This window comes from Ruditapes philippinarum, unplaced genomic scaffold (genome assembly GCF_026571515.1).
Source record: "Ruditapes philippinarum isolate M1 unplaced genomic scaffold, ASM2657151v2 ctg2862_1_1_1_1, whole genome shotgun sequence".
NCBI lineage: Eukaryota > Metazoa > Mollusca > Bivalvia > Venerida > Veneridae > Ruditapes > Ruditapes philippinarum.
In genome coordinates, this window is record NW_026858957.1 from 77496 (window position 1) to 86455 (window position 8960).

Here is an 8960-nt window from a genome sequence, read left to right on the forward strand (position 1 = left end):
ATCACGTTCGTTTGGCGCAACGGAATAGTGTGTCTTCCTATAGTTGAAGGGCATTAATGTATGACATTAAATACAAAAGAATTATTTATCGATGACACCACTAAACAGAGATATTTATATTATAGAATATTGTCTACAAGAACTCGAGTTAATCATTTTGTTTTTGTTTATTTTAGTAAAGCGTGCAAATAATTGATACTCAATGTCAATTTAATTGGTAAGTCGCCTATTCACTGGTAACAATAAGGTTATTCAGAAAGTAATTGTAGTTATAAATATAGAGATATATAGCAAATATAGTATATTAGTACAAGACAATAAAAATAATTCATTTGTATGAAGACATTCTACCCTAAGGACAATGTTAAACTTGACATCCTTATATAATCGGAAGAGTTTCATTTGTATTGAACTATGAGGTTGACCACTAAATGACTAAATGACTTTTAAAATCATCATCATCATCATCATCATCATCATCATCATCATCATCATCATCATCATCATCACCACCACCACCACCATCATCATCATCATCATCATCGTCATCATCATCGTCATTATCATCATCATCATCATCATCATCATCACCATCACCATCATCATCATCATTCATGCATACATTCATTCATTCATTCATTCATTCATTTTTCCATTATCAATAAACCATGTACCTATGATGATAAGATATACAATAGAGGCCATAGTCTGCTAGACATTTTCTTCTTTATCTTTCATTATCGCTGTGTTTTTTTTTTTGTTTTTTTTGTTGTGTTTTTGTGTGTTTTTTTGTTGTTGTTGTTTTTTTTATTTTTTTGGTGATTACCCGTATATTTATAATGGAATATTTTTTCTTTATCTTTATATAATTTTTCGTTATTTCGTTCCCTGCTCAGCACCTATATTCTTCTCTTAAATAAGATCATATTGACCCACATTTTTTCTTGTTTTTTTTATTCCTTCATCAACATCCGTATCCATTTTCATTGCTTAATTAAGTGGACACACTATAGTCAGTTCTTTCATAGTGAAATATAATAATCATAATATTCACCACTCTAATCTGAATATCATTAATAACCTTAAAGTGATTATCAATCAGGTATAGTCATTAGTTATTCATTACTATGCCATGACGGAAATTGAATTGATTTTTAATCAAATGACGCATCCGATAACTATGCTAGTATCTTGTCAAAAATAATTGCTTTATCTTTATAGGCATCAAATCACCGTATCACCGTTATTTTTCATAGATTTATAAATGCAAGCGTGATTTTTATTCGCCTTTCTTAAAAATGAGGTCATATTCAATGCAGGAATCAATGTTAATGTTCTATAGATGCCATCTGGGACACAATTTCCATGCTCTGAATAAAGTATCTGATTTGTTTTCACTAATGCCACTAGTATTAAGCCATTTAACGCATGATAAGAATATCTGATTTTATTATTTTATATGTATTTGAGCTTGGACTTGGTAGAATATGGAATTGCTGTAGTTCATGTTATCTAACGGAAGCAAAGCTGATCAAAATGATGAAAATGGTGATGATGATTAATGATCACAATGATTATGATGATGATGGTCGTTATGGTGGTGATGATAATACTAATGGTGATGATGATTAACGATGATCATGATGATCGTGGTGACTATGATGATGATAGTCCTTGTGATTGTCGTTATAGCTATGGTGATAATGCTAATGATGATTATGATGATGATGGCAATAATAGTCTTTAAGGTGGTCGTTGTGGAGATGATGGTGATGATGGTTATGATGATTTATATTGATGATGATTGATGATGATAGTGGTCGTTATGAGGGTCGTTGTGATTATGGTTTTGATAATAATGATAATTATGATGATTCTGATAAAAAATAGTCGTTATTGTGGCCGTTGTGGCTATGGTGATGATTGTGGCGCCGTTAAATGTCGCAACGCCGCTAAATGTCGCACTTTCCGCTAATTGTCGCACCATTGCCGCTAAATATCGCAACCGCCGCTAAATGTCGCAAAATCATTTGCCGTTAAATGTCGCAATGTTAACGCTAAATGTCGCACGAATTTCCCTTACCGTTAAATGTCGCAAAAAACCCATCCGTTAAATGTCGGCTAATTGTAAATTCAAAGTTTAAAATTTATGATTAAAGTTTGTATTATATTACCCTTTTTTTTAAAAAATTTTCATTTTGTTATTTTTATTGTAAAAAATTTTCCATCTTTTTTTTACTTGTTTTCTTTTATTTAACCTAAATGTGAAAGGGTTTTTAGGGTGCTTATTTAACGCCTTTTCTAAACGGGGGGCTTTTTCACATTTTGGTGATCTGTTTAAATGAGAGCCATCGACACTTCCGTTGCAGAGCCCTCGATGAAAACAAGGCTGAAAAAGGTAATCAATTTTAGTAAAAATATCAATTTAAAAAGATCATGCTTGTTTTTCAAAAATCGAAGAATGTCATGCCACGTAGATCATTTTTCTCATAATGTTGGGTGAAATTTCGATAAGAAACACCCTAAAATGACGTTGCTAGAACTTTTACCAAATATAATCTTGTGAGTTTTCTTTTACGAGGAGACACATTTTGAGTGATTTCCCTTCCGTAAAGTAGATGCTGACCCATGTATTCGTGTGTATAGCATTGTCCCAACCTCCTTTTTGGACCAACACAAAAAATAACTTACAGAACTTACTTGAAAACCAAATAATCAAATTTTTATTATTGTGATCGAGCCATCGACATGGTGCTGGCGCCATCGGCAATGTGAATGAGCCCTCGAAAATGTGATGGAGCCAACACTATCATTCATTTTGTGATAATATGATGGAGTTTAACCGTTACTTAACCTAACTGATTAACATATACAATTTCGCATGCATCGTATCATTGGGTTGACATATTGAATTAAAATACGCGATTTGATTATTCGAATTCATGCAAAATTGAAGTAAAACCTCTTTGTATAAAATATTAACAGATTAGCACACAAAAATAGTTCTTTACTTTTAGTCAGTAAAATTTCAGTTTTTAATTTTGAAATTTATGTAAATTTCATGTGGAATCTCGACATGAATAAGGGGATACAAAAAATATTTTCATGTGATGTGTGTAAAAAGACGTACGCCAATAACGCCAGGGTTAAATTTCATATAAAAAAACTGTCATGAGCAGGCGCCGACCAGTACATTATGTGGTATATGTGATGGGCGATACGCAACACCATCTTCTCTTAAAAGGCACGTTGATCGTGTACATACACGAGAAAGGGAACTTGTGTGCACGATTGAAGAATGCAATAGTTCATTCTAGACAAAAAAGACAGGACGGACCACATACGGAAAAAACACAATGTTAATGAGCTGAATTGTGGAAGTGTGAGAAACATTTTACTTATGAACGCAACTTAAAATGACACCTCCAAAGATGCGAAAAAAGTATCCCCACATGCAATTATTGTACCAAACAGTTCTGTAGTCGAGGGGCATTTTTCCTTATGTGGTCCGTCCTGTCTTATTTGTGTAGAATGAACTATTGCATTCTTCAATCGTGCACACAAGTTAAACACAAGTTCCCTTTCTCGTGTATGTACACGATCAACGTGTTTTTTAAGAGAAGATGGTGTTGCGTATCGCCCATCACATATACCACATAATGTACTGTTCGCCGCCTGCTCATGATGAAATTTAACCATGGTCTTATTGGCGTACGTCTTTCTACACACATCACATGAAAATATATTTTGTATCCCCTAATTCATGTCGAGATTCCATTTGAAATTTTCATAAATTTCAAAATTAAAAACTGAAATTTTACTGACTAAAAGTAAAGAACTATTTTTGTGTGCTAATCTGTTAATATTTTATACAAAGAGGTTTTACTTCAATTTTGCATGAATTCGAATAATCAAATCGCGTATTTTAATTCAATATGTCAACCCAATGATACGATGCATGCGAAAATGTACATGTTAATCAGTTAGGTTAAGTAACGGTTAAACTCCATCATGTTATCACAAAATGAATGATAGTGTTGGCTCCATCACATTTTCGAGGGCTCATTCACATTGCCGATGGCGCCAGCACCATGTCGATGGCTCGATCTCAAGAATAAAAATTTGATTACTTGGTTTTCAAGTAAGTTCTGTAAGTTATTTTTTGTGTTGGTCCAAAAAGGAGGTTGAGACAATGCTATATACACGATTAAGTGGGCCATCATCTACTTTACGGTAGGGAAATCACTCAAAATGTGTCTCCTCGTAAAAGAAAACCCACAAGGTTATATTTGGTTAAAGTTCTAGCAACGTCATTTTAGGGTATTTCTTATCGAAATTTCACCCAACATGATGAGAAAAATGTTCTACGTGGCATGACATTCTTCGATTTTTGAAAAACAAGCATGATCTTTTTAAATTGATATTTTTACTAAAATTGATTACCTTTTTCAGCCTTGTTTTCATCGAGGGCTCTGCAACGGAAGGGTCGATGGCTCTCATTTAAACAGATCACGAAAATGTGAAAGAGCCACCGTTTAGTAGGCGTGATATAATGTAATCTTTAGGCTAGAAAGGATAATTGATGCTAAATTCTCAATAGATAAGTATTTTCTTTTGTTTCCCATTTTCATTTGTAACCCTGATTGACAACAGATTAAACGTATTATGGTATAGTCGCTCTCAGAATTTGGTTTCAGTAATTTCATTTATTTTCCCAAACACTACCGAATTTACTTTAAATGTGGTTTATTCACGGTAGGGAAATACGTGACTTTTACGGTTACGCGTACAGACAACATGGCGGCCTAAAAACCTCGCTTCACATGTGTTTTTCAGGTAATTCTTTATTATATCCCTTTAACTTACATACGAGACCTGTTGCAGCCTACGCGGAATACCTTATGTTCCACCCTTGTGCTCATAGCTTTTACAAACACTCAAAAATTCCACAGAAATTTTCAATGTGAACAATTATTTTTCGGGTAACATTCACGCAAAATTTGTATTTTTTTGAATTTGATTAAACTACGTCGAGTTAGCAAAGAGAAAATGTTCATAGAATTTCTTTATTTGAAAATGTAAATATTAGGCATGTTAAATGTTGACTGGTCATTTTCTATTCCAATACATGAGAGAAAAATGATTTGGGTAACAACCACACGTACTTTTATTGTTGATAACTCCCACGCAATATTTTATGTGCAGGCAATATCTATGCAGGTTATAGCCTAGATATTGATTGAAAAAGTATAGAAATCTATTTTTAGAACTGGCGACCTTGACCCAACTGAACCCTTACTCCATCCAAAGGAGAAGACTTCAATTTTATGTTCCTACAGATATAAAAGTCATCTCTCAAAAGAATAATGTTAATGCACCTGTAAAAATGTGAAAATCTATTTTTGGCATTGGTGACTTTGGCCTTGACCCACAGGACCCCTAACTAAACCCAAAGGAAGGGGACCTCCCTTGGCATGTTTGTATTAAACATGAAATACATTAAGTAATAGAAAGAGCATCAAAACACGAGGCTATCTGATTGTACGAGGGGGCGTAGCCCCCGAGTATAAATCAGATTGCCGAGTGTTTTGATGTTCTTTCTCTTTTGTATCATAGTCAAACATAAAAACACGTTCCCTGATACCACAAAATGAAACCCCACAAAAAAGTAACCAATGAACGAGCATCTGAATATGATATTTCCATCGCTATCCCTTTCTCTGTCGTCACAATATGTTAACCCCGGACAAAATGAACCAATCAATGGGCATGCTCTGGAGTGCGGGTAACTAATACCAAACTATGATACAACTTAACAATAAAGGCTTAATGAGCGAAAATGTTATAAAAATTTTCACACCAGTGACCTTTACACTAGAGACCCCTTACTCCACAAAAAATACAAGGCCATTAAAGGTATTAGGTTAACCATACAAGGTCCTATTTTCAAAGTGAAAAAAGGAATATAACTTGGAAAAAATGAATGTCAGAGTTATATAACTTGGCAATATCATGAACTTTCTCTAAATAAGTAAGTGTGGAAATTATGAAGCCATAAGTATGGACAGTACTTAAAAAATCCATCTTGCCGGTTTAGGTTCACGATATTCATTATCAAACTGCTGAAAATGGCAATAATTTGATAAAAATTTATGCAATAATTATGTAACTTGCCAGGATCAAATAATAAATGTGTGAATTATGAAGCCATTTGTACGAGTAGATTTTAGGAAAAACCCAACATGCCATTTTATTATTTTGATCGTTCCATTTTTTATAACATGACACCAATTTTAGGCTGCCAGGCTCCTAGACTGCCAGCTTTAGGCTATTAGACTGCAAAGTTCAGTGCCCTTAAGGTAAAGGCGTTTTTTCCATAGTGCATTTGTATGTGCTTTTGCAAGACCTTTCATAGTGATTTTACTGTATTTTAAATTGTTTCCATATTTGTAATATAAGTCACTAACTTTAAGCTACTAGGCTGCCGACTTTAGGCTGTTAGATTGCCAACTTCAGGTTGCAAAGCTGACATCGATAGGATTTTTAGATGTTAGGCGGCCTCCTCATAATACTATGCTGCCAACGTTAGGCTTCCAGGGCGTTAGGCAAACTCCTAAGGCCCAGGTCGTCAGCTATTTAGGCTTCCTCTTCCGACTGCGAGACAATTTGCCTCCTCAGTCAACAAGGCCATCAAACTGCCACCTCAGGCAGCCAGACCGTTAGGCTGTCTCTTCTGCCAATTTTACAAACATGATTATACAAAACTATTTACAGAACAATGCCAATTTTGCAGTTTCATACAAAAAGTATACAATTGTATAATTATCAATATTTACTTGCATAGGTTCAGCTAAAATCCAACGCAAAACAATATACATTATTAACAAGAGGAGTATTATCGTCGCCAAAATTGAAACACAGTTCCATATATAATAATTCACTCGCTTTCAAACAGACAAAATTCGTCTTGAGTAGGCAGATTTAATTAATTTAACAACAATAAAACTTGAGTTCAATCTTGCGACATTTAACGGTAATGTTGCGACATTTAACGATAAGGGAAATTCGTGCGACATTTAGTTTAAACATATTTTATTGCATTAAATACATGTTTACAAACATATCATACAAATAATGAGTATATATCAAAATGCAAATGGGTTGGGCAACAAATTCTTACAACATTAGATTAAGCCCTTCCCAGAAATTAATATTACAGAAGAAAATACTTTAAGGCAACAATGATTATTTTTAACATGCATATAAACTTTAAAATATGTATTTCATTTTTTAACAGTTCATTTATTCATTAAAATTTAATGTACAATTTTGATTTTGAAGTGCGATCCATCCACAGGTTGCCATCCCGATCTCACTGTAGTTGTTAAAATAGTTGAAGTTTGGTTTTTGGGGAAAGATTGGTAATGAATATTTGTTATTGAAGTAAGTTAGATTAGAACAAATAAGCAAATATAAATGACAAATTTTAGAAAAAAACACAAAATGAAAAGTCAAATATTATCAAAACGATGGGTCGTCTTGATAAATTTTTGAACTGATTCGAAAATGACAACGTTATCTTCGTATTCTAAATTTTCACGACCGAACAATAATGTATCAATGTTTAATGGATGATAAGATCGGGTTTCTCGAAAGAGTATCATTCGTTGAGACATATATCAGAAACCCCAGAATGACACGAGACATCTTTTCTATAAAAAGAATAATTGTCTATTTTTAAACTATTATCGGATACGGAACTATTAAGATGAGTTTCCGTAAAACAAAGTATGTCGAAGTCGAGCCAGTTGTCTTTAATGTGTGAAATTTTGTTACGCACGCTTCAAATATTTTGACTGTATATTGATAAACAATTAAGTTGCGATTCACTGTTAGGACCGGGATTACTTTCAACGTCTCCACTAATTATCAGTAATTGTAACATGATAGTGTCAATTATAAAAATTAGACAGTTTAAGTCAAAATTAGAATCACAACCCTGAAAGTTTCCAAAACTGAATGATTTCTCATCACATACTGATCGGTACAAACAGGTAAATACAATCATATAAACGTATAATAAAGCTATTTGCTTAAAGTTGCCTAAAAATAGCTTTCTTGGTGAATACATATATAATTTACACATTTTCATATAGCCCTGCAAACCGTTATAAAACAATTCTATCGCATTTAAACTATTACCTATTTAGGTAACACATACATACAACAATAAATTTGACGAGTGGCGACTGAAATATTATATAAACATTAACGACAGTTAACATACATGGATCGGAAAATATGGCAACCTGTAGAAAAATGAATCGCATAATAAGAATATATTTTAAAAAGTAACAAGTAAAAAGTGTGGTTATTAAAATTATCATAGCGATGTCTATAATCAAAATTATCATAGCGATATCTGTAACATAACGGGTAAGAAAAGCGACTCGTATTAACTGAGATAAATCATGCTTTAATATCATGTAAAAACACAAACTTACTGTAATATGACAATTGATTAAGTTTGCATAGAGATACATAAAAAACGGGGAAAAACGGAAAAAACGTGCCCTAAACATTTCTAAAGGTACGCGACCTACATTTATTTAATAATCTATGAAACAAAAAAAGTAAATGAATAAAAATACAACATACTTAACATATTTACAAAGTTTAACTACAAAATTTATACATTTATTATCATTGTACGAGAAAATACATTAATTTTGTTGTTACAAAAAAAGCAATAGAGATTGAATACAGTAGGAAAATGCATTGCATCAACCGAAATGTGTAAAAAATGTGACAATATACTGGATTAGCGCCATTTTCTAACTTATCCGCGACATTAGAACGATAACTTTGTTAAAATATAATTACCAAAATTAATCTTTTGAAAAAGATTGATCAATTTACATTTTTTGTAAAATGCAACAAGTTTTGCTTAGATTTGAGAT